Source organism: Lolium perenne, chromosome 7 (assembly GCF_019359855.2).
Source record: "Lolium perenne isolate Kyuss_39 chromosome 7, Kyuss_2.0, whole genome shotgun sequence".
Lineage (NCBI taxonomy): Eukaryota > Viridiplantae > Streptophyta > Magnoliopsida > Poales > Poaceae > Lolium > Lolium perenne.
In genome coordinates, this window is record NC_067250.2 from 219,235,605 (window position 1) to 219,243,313 (window position 7,709).

A 7,709-nucleotide genomic window follows, 5' to 3' on the forward strand; every position below is an offset into this window, starting at 1 on the left:
AGGGGGTAGATACATGATTTGTCTGGTTTGAATATGTCTAGACCTTGTTTATCAACTTGAATGCTTACTATATGACATAACAAAACTATGTGCTTCGGTTTTTCATTTTTCTGATTTTTTTTGGAATTTTGATGCACATTTGAATCTTGGTCAAATCCTAGGTTTGACCAAGATTTAAACAAGTATAGAACATGAAAATGAAAAGGGAAGCCTATATCCTTCTTAGTCACCCTAAAATGAAGTTTTTGGGAGGTTTTTGAAATTTCCATGTTTGAAACCCAAAACCACTTCTCTTCATGCTTGACTTCATAAGACAGAGTTTAGGGGTTAGGGGGTAGATACATGATTTGTCTAGTTTGAATATGTCTAGACCTTGTTTAATTACCAACTTTAATGCTTACTATATATATGACATAAGAAGACTATGTGCGCTTTGGTTTTTCATTTTTCTTATTTTTTTTGAATTTTGATGCACATTTGAATCTTGGTCAAATCCTAGGTTTGACCAAGATTTAAACAAGTATAGAACATGAAAATGAAAAGGGAAGCCTATATCCTTCTTAGTCGCTCTAAAATGATGCTTTTGGGATGTTCTTGAAATTTCCATGTTTGAAACCCAAAACGATATTTCTTCATGCTAGACTTCATAAGATCGACAGGGGGTAGATCGATACATGATTTGTCTGGTTTGGATATATCTAGACCTTGTTTATCAACTTGAATGCTTACGACATGACATAAGAAGACTATGTGCTTTTGTTTTTTGTTTTTTATTTTATTTTTTGTGCCCATTTGTATCTTGGTCAAATCCTAGGTTTGACCAAGATTTAAACAAGTTTAAAACATCAAAATGAAAAAGGAAGCATGTATACTTCTTAGTCACTCTAAAATAAAGTTTTTGGGAGGTTTTTGAAATTTCCATGTTTGAAACCCAAAACCACTTCTCTTCATGCTTGACTTCATAAGACATAGTTTAGGGGTTAGGGGGTAGATACATGATTTGTATGGTTTGAATATGTCTAGACGTTGTTTATCAACTTTAATGCTTACTATATGACATACAAGACTATGTGCTTTGGTTTTTGATTTTTTTTAATTTTCTGCCAATTTGGTTTGACAAAGATTTAGACAAGTTTTACACGGGAAAACGAATAAGTAAGCCTGGTTCCTTCTTAGTCACTCCAAAATGTACCAATTGATAGGTGTGTTAACTCTGCTTCATGGAAAAAATAATGTCATGTAAATGAGTTAACTTGGATTTCCTACCCTTGAATCCATAGGAAACTTTGTTCTAATGCACTATAATAATCAACCGAGTGTTTACACCAACGGGTCTGTCACTTACGTGTGGTGCCCATGCGTGAGGTCCCACACTTCAGTGAGCACAAGTCACGTGCAATAGGTACGCAAACTCCCATCCATTTTCTTTGTCAAGAGAAGACGCATCAGGATTCAGGATGCGTATTGGGAGTCTGTGGGTCCTTCTGGATCCTTCGGTTGTCCCTCGCTTGACTCGCTCGCTCGCTCGCACCTCCTCCTGCTCACTGACAAACCCTGCACAATAGTCAACATCGGCACCCGAAAAAGGGGAGACACCATAATGCTCTCCCTTCTTCTGTCCTTCCGAGTGATCCCTCTTCGTCCGAGTTTCACTAGCTAGACGGGCAAACACACATGTGCTGCATAGTAATAATAAAAAGGTAAGTAGAAAAATCGACCTACGAATCTATAATTAAATAGGTTAAACTAGGGTTTTGCCCAGTACTACAGATCAAGGTTCAAAAAAAAATCCAACTACGGGGTTCGAACAACCCCATTTCTAATCCAAGAATTTTTTCGACCTCATCCAATGGCATCAAACTATAGGGTTAGCATCTAGTGCAGTATGTGTGAACATGTATGCACTATGTGTGATATAACTTGTATGTCTTTCAAATTTGAACCAAATTTGAATAAGTTTGAAATATTTGAAATGGGGCTTTTGCTTTAAACGTTTGAAACCCAAAACGACTTCTCTTCATGCTAGACTTCATAAGACCGAGTTTAGGGTTAGGGAGTAGATACATGATTTGCCTGGTTTGAATATGTCTAGACATGCTTGTTTATCAACTTGAATGCTTACTATATGACATAAGAAGACTATATGTGCGTTGATTTTTCATTTTTTTTGTTTTTTCTGAATTAATGTTTATGCCCATTTGAATCTTGGTCAAATCCTAGGTTTGACCAAGATTTAAACAAGTTCAAAACATAAAATGAAAAGGTAAGCCTGGATCCTTCTTAGTCATTCTAAAATGAAGCTTTTGGGGGGTTCTTAGAAATCTCAATGTTTGAAACCCAAAACCACTTCTCTTCATGGTTAACTTCATAAGACAGAGTTTAGGGTTAGGGGTACATACATGATTTGTCGGGTTAATTTGAATATGTCTAGACATGCATGCTTGTTTATCAACTTGAATGCTTACTATATGACATAATAAGACTATATGTGTGTTGGTCAAATCCTATGTTTGACCAAGATTTAAACAAGCATAAATCCTAAAAACGAAAAGGTAAGCTTGGATCCTTCTTTTTCACTCTAAAATTAAGCTTTTGGGAAGTTTTTGAAATTTCCATGTTTGAAACCCAAAACCACACTTCTCTGCTTCATGCTTAACTTCATATACAATTAAGACAGAGTTTAGGGTTAGGGGGTACATGATTTGTCTGGTTTGAATATGTCTAGATCTTGTTTATGAACTTGAATGTTTACTATATGACATAAGAAGACTATGTGCTTTGGTTTTTAATTTTATTTATTTTTTTTGAATTTTGATGCACATTTGAATCTTGGTCAAATCCTAGGTTTGACCAAGATTAAAACATGAAAATGAAAAGGTAAGGCTGGATCCTTCTTAGTCACTCTAAAATGAAACTTTTGGGAGGTTTTTGAAATTTCCATGTTTGAAACCAAAAACCACTTCTCTTCATGCTTGACTTCATAAGACGAAGTTTAGGGTCGATAGGGGTAGATACATGATTTGTCTGGTTTGAATATGTCTAGACCTTGTTTATCAACTTGAATGCTTACTATATGACATAACAAAACTATGTGCTTCGGTTTTTCATTTTTTTGATTTTTTTTGGAATTTTGATGCACATTTGAATCTTGGTCAAATCCTAGGTTTGACCAAGATTTAAACAAGTATAGAACATGAAAATGAAAAGGGAAGCTTATATCCTTCTTAGTCACCCTAAAATGAAGTTTTTGGGAGGTTTTTGAAATTTCCATGTTTGAAACACAAAACCACTTCTCTTCATGCTTGACTTCATAAGACAGAGTTTAGGGGTTAGGGGGTAGATACATGATTTGTCTAGTTTGAATATGTCTAGACCTTGTTTAATTACCAACTTTAATGCTTACTATATATATGACATAAGAAGACTATGTGCGCTTTGGTTTTTCATTTTTCTTATTTTTTTTGAATTTTGATGCACATTTGAATCTTGGTCAAATCCTAGGTTTGACCAAGATTTAAACAAGTATAGAACATGAAAATGAAAAGGGAAGCCTATATCCTTCTTAGTCGCTCTAAAATGAAGCTTTTGGGATGTTCTTGAAATTTCCATGTTTGAAACCCAAAACGATATTTCTTCATGCTAGACTTCATAAGATCGATAGGGGGTAGATCGATACATGATTTGTCTGGTTTGGATATATCTAGACCTTGTTTATCAACTTGAATGCTTACGACATGACATAAGAAGACTATGTGCTTTTGTTTTTTGTTTTTTATTTTATTTTTTGTGCCCATTTGTATCTTGGTCAAATCCTAGGTTTGACCAAGATTTAAACAAGTTTAAAACATCAAAATGAAAAAGGAAGCATGTATACTTCTTAGTCACTCTAAAATAAAGTTTTTGGGAGGTTTTTGAAATTTCCATGTTTGAAACCCAAAACCACTTCTCTTCATGCTTGACTTCATAAGACATAGTTTAGGGGTTAGGGGGTAGATACATGATTTGTATGGTTTGAATATGTCTAAACATTGTTTATCAACTTTAATGCTTACTATATGACATACAAGACTATGTGCTTTGGTTTTTGATTTTTTTTTAATTTTCTGCCAATTTGGTTTGACAAAGATTTAGACAAGTTTTACACGGGAAAACGAATAAGTAAGCCTGGTTCCTTCTTAGTCACTCCAAAATGTACCAATTGATAGGTGTGTTAACTCTGCTTCATGGAAAAAATAATGTCATGTAAATGAGTTAACTTGGATTTCCTACCCTTGAATCCATAGGAAACTTTGTTCTAATGCACTATAATAATCAACCGAGTGTTTACACCAACGGGTCTGTCACTTACGTGTGGTGCCCATGCGTGAGGTCCCACACTTCAGTGAGCACAAGTCACGTGCAATAGGTACGCAAACTCCCATCCATTTTCTTTATCAAGAGAAGACGCATCAGGATTCAGGATGCGTATTCGGAGTCTGTGGGTTCTTCTGGATCCTTCGGTTGTCCCTCTCACAAAAAAAAACAAATCTCTCTCATTCTCGGCCTCGCTCGACTCGCTCGCTCGCTCGCTCGCACCTCCTCCTGCTCACTGACAAACCCTGCACAATAGTCAACATCGGCACCCGAAAAAGGGGAGACACCATAATGCTCTCCCTTCTTCTGTCCTTCCGAGTGATCCCTCTTCCTCCGAGTTTCACTAGCTAGACGGGCAAACACACATGTGCTGCATAGTAATAATAAAAAGGTAAGTAGAAAAATCGACCTACGAATCTATAATTAAATAGGTTAAACTAGGGTTTTGCCCAGTACTACAGATCAAGCTTCAAAAAAAATCCAACTACGGGGTTCGAACAACCCCATTTCTAATCCAAGAATTTTTTCGACCTCATCCAATGGCCTCAAACTATAGGGTTAGCATCTAGTGCAGTATGTGTGAACATGTATGCACTATGTGTGATATAACTTGTATGTCTTTCAAATTTGAACCAAATTTGAATAAGTTTGAAATATTTGAAATGGGGCTTTTGCTTTAAACGTTTGAAACCCAAAACGACTTCTCTTCATGCTAGACTTCATAAGACCGAGTTTAGGGTTAGGGAGTAGATACATGATTTGCCTGGTTTGAATATGTCTAGACATGCTTGTTTATCAACTTGAATGCTTACTATATGACATAAGAAGACTATATGTGCGTTGATTTTTCATTTTTTTTTGTTTTTTCTGAATTAATGTTTATGCCCATTTGAATCTTGGTCAAATCCTAGGTTTGACCAAGATTTAAACAAGTTCAAAACATAAAATGAAAAGGTAAGCCTGGATCCTTCTTAGTCATTCTAAAATGAAGCTTTTGGGGGGTTCTTAGAAATCTCAATGTTTGAAACCCAAAACCACTTCTCTTCATGGTTAACTTCATAAGACAGAGTTTAGGGTTAGGGGTACATACATGATTTGTCGGGTTAATTTGAATATGTCTAGACATGCATGCTTGTTTATCAACTTGAATGCTTACTATATGACATAATAAGACTATATGTGTGTTGGTCAAATCCTATGTTTGACCAAGATTTAAACAAGCATAAATCCTGAAAATGAAAAGGTAAGCTTGGATCCTTCTTATTCACTCTAAAATTAAGCTTTTGGGAAGTTTTTGAAATTTCCATGTTTGAAACCCAAAATCACTTCTCTTCATGCTTGACTTCATAAGATATAGTTAAGGGCTAGGGGGTAGGTACATGCTTTTTGTGTTTTGAATATGTCTAGACCTTGTTCATATCCATCAACTTGAATGCTTAATATATATATATATATATATATATGACATAAAAAGGCTATGTGCTTTGTTTTTTTTTGATTTTTCTGAATGTTTAATGCCATTTGAATCTTGGTCAAGTCCTAGGTTTGACCAAGATTTTAGCAAGTTTAAAACACATGAAAATGAAAAGGCAAGCCTGGATCCTTCTTAGTCATTCTAAAATGAAGCTTTTGGGGGTTCTTGAAATCTCAATATAATGTTTGAAACCCAAAACCACTTCTCTTCATGCTTGACTTCATAAGACAGAGTTAAGGGTTAGGGGTAGATACATGCTTTTTCTATTTTGAATATGTCTAGACCTTGTTTATCAACAACTTGTTGAATTAATGCTTATTTTATATGACATAAGAAGGCTATATATGTGCTTTGGTTTTTCATTTTTATGTTTTTTTTAATTTTATGCCCATTTGAATCTTGGTCAAATACTAGCTAGGTTTGACCAAGATTTAAACAATTTAAAAACATGAAAATGAAAAGGCAAGCATGGATCTTTTTTAGTCACTCTAAAATGAAGCTTTTGGGAGGTTCTTGAAATTTCAATGTTTGAAACCAATACGACTTCTCTTCATGCTATGCGCGCATGGCATACCTTGCATATCATTCGTGCATATATTTCAATATATATTTGAACATATTCTTGGGGATATATATATATTTCAATCTCTCTCTCTCGATCTATATATCGTTGGTGGCCAAGAAACACACTTATATATATACGCATGCACTTTATGCGCAAAGGCGCGGGTGCCTCCAATAATGTGTGTGCACTCGATCGATGATCCCTAAACCTTAAACCCTAAAACCCTAATCCCTAATCCCTAATTATACCCTAAATGTACACCCTAAACACACTAAACACTAAAACCTAAACCCTAGACCCTGAACCCTAAACACTACACCCTAAGCCCTAAACCCTAAACACTAAACCCTAAACCCTAACCCTAGACCCTAAACCCTAAACCCTAAACCCTAAATATATTTCAATCTCTCTCTCTAGATCTATATATTGTTGGTGGCCAAGAAACACACTTACGCATGCACTTTATGCGCAAAGGCGCAGGTGCCTCTAATAATGTGTGTGTGCACTCGATCGATGATCCCTAAACCTTAAACCCTATGTTTGACCAAGATTTAAACAAGTTAATTTAAAACATGAAAATGAAAAGGTAAGCATGGAACCTTCTAAGTAACTCTAAGATGAAGTTTTTGGCAGGTTTTTGAAATTTCCATGTTTGAAACCCAAAACCACTTCTCTTCATGTTTGACTTCATAAGACAGATCGAGTTTAGGGTTAGGGCCAGGGTAGATACATGATTTTTCTTGTTTTAATATGTCTAGACCATGTTTATCAACTTGAATGCTCATTATATGACATAAAAAGGCTATGTGCATTGTTTTATTTTTTGTTTTTTATGCCCATTTGAATCTTGGTCAAATCCTAGGTTTGACCAAGATTTAAACAAGTTTAAAGGTAAGCATGGATCCTTCTTAGTCATTCAAAAATGAAGCTTTGGGGGGGGGGGGGGGGGTTCTTGAAATCTCAATGTTTGAAACCAAAAACCACTTCTCTTCATATGGTTGACTTCATAAGATAGAGTTTATGGTTATGGGGTATAGTAGATCGATACATGATTTGTCGGGTTTGAATATGTCTAGACATGCTTGTTTATCAACTTGAATGCTTACTATATGACATAAGAAGAATATATGCGCGTTGGTTTTTAATTTTTTGTTTTTTCAGAGTTAATGTTTATGCCCATTTGAATCTTGGTCAAATCCTAGGTTTGACCAAGATTTAAACAAGTTTAAAACATAAAATGAAAAGGTAAGCCTGGATCCTTCTTAGTCATTCTAAAATGAAGCTTTTGGGGGGTTCTTGAATCTCAATATAATATTT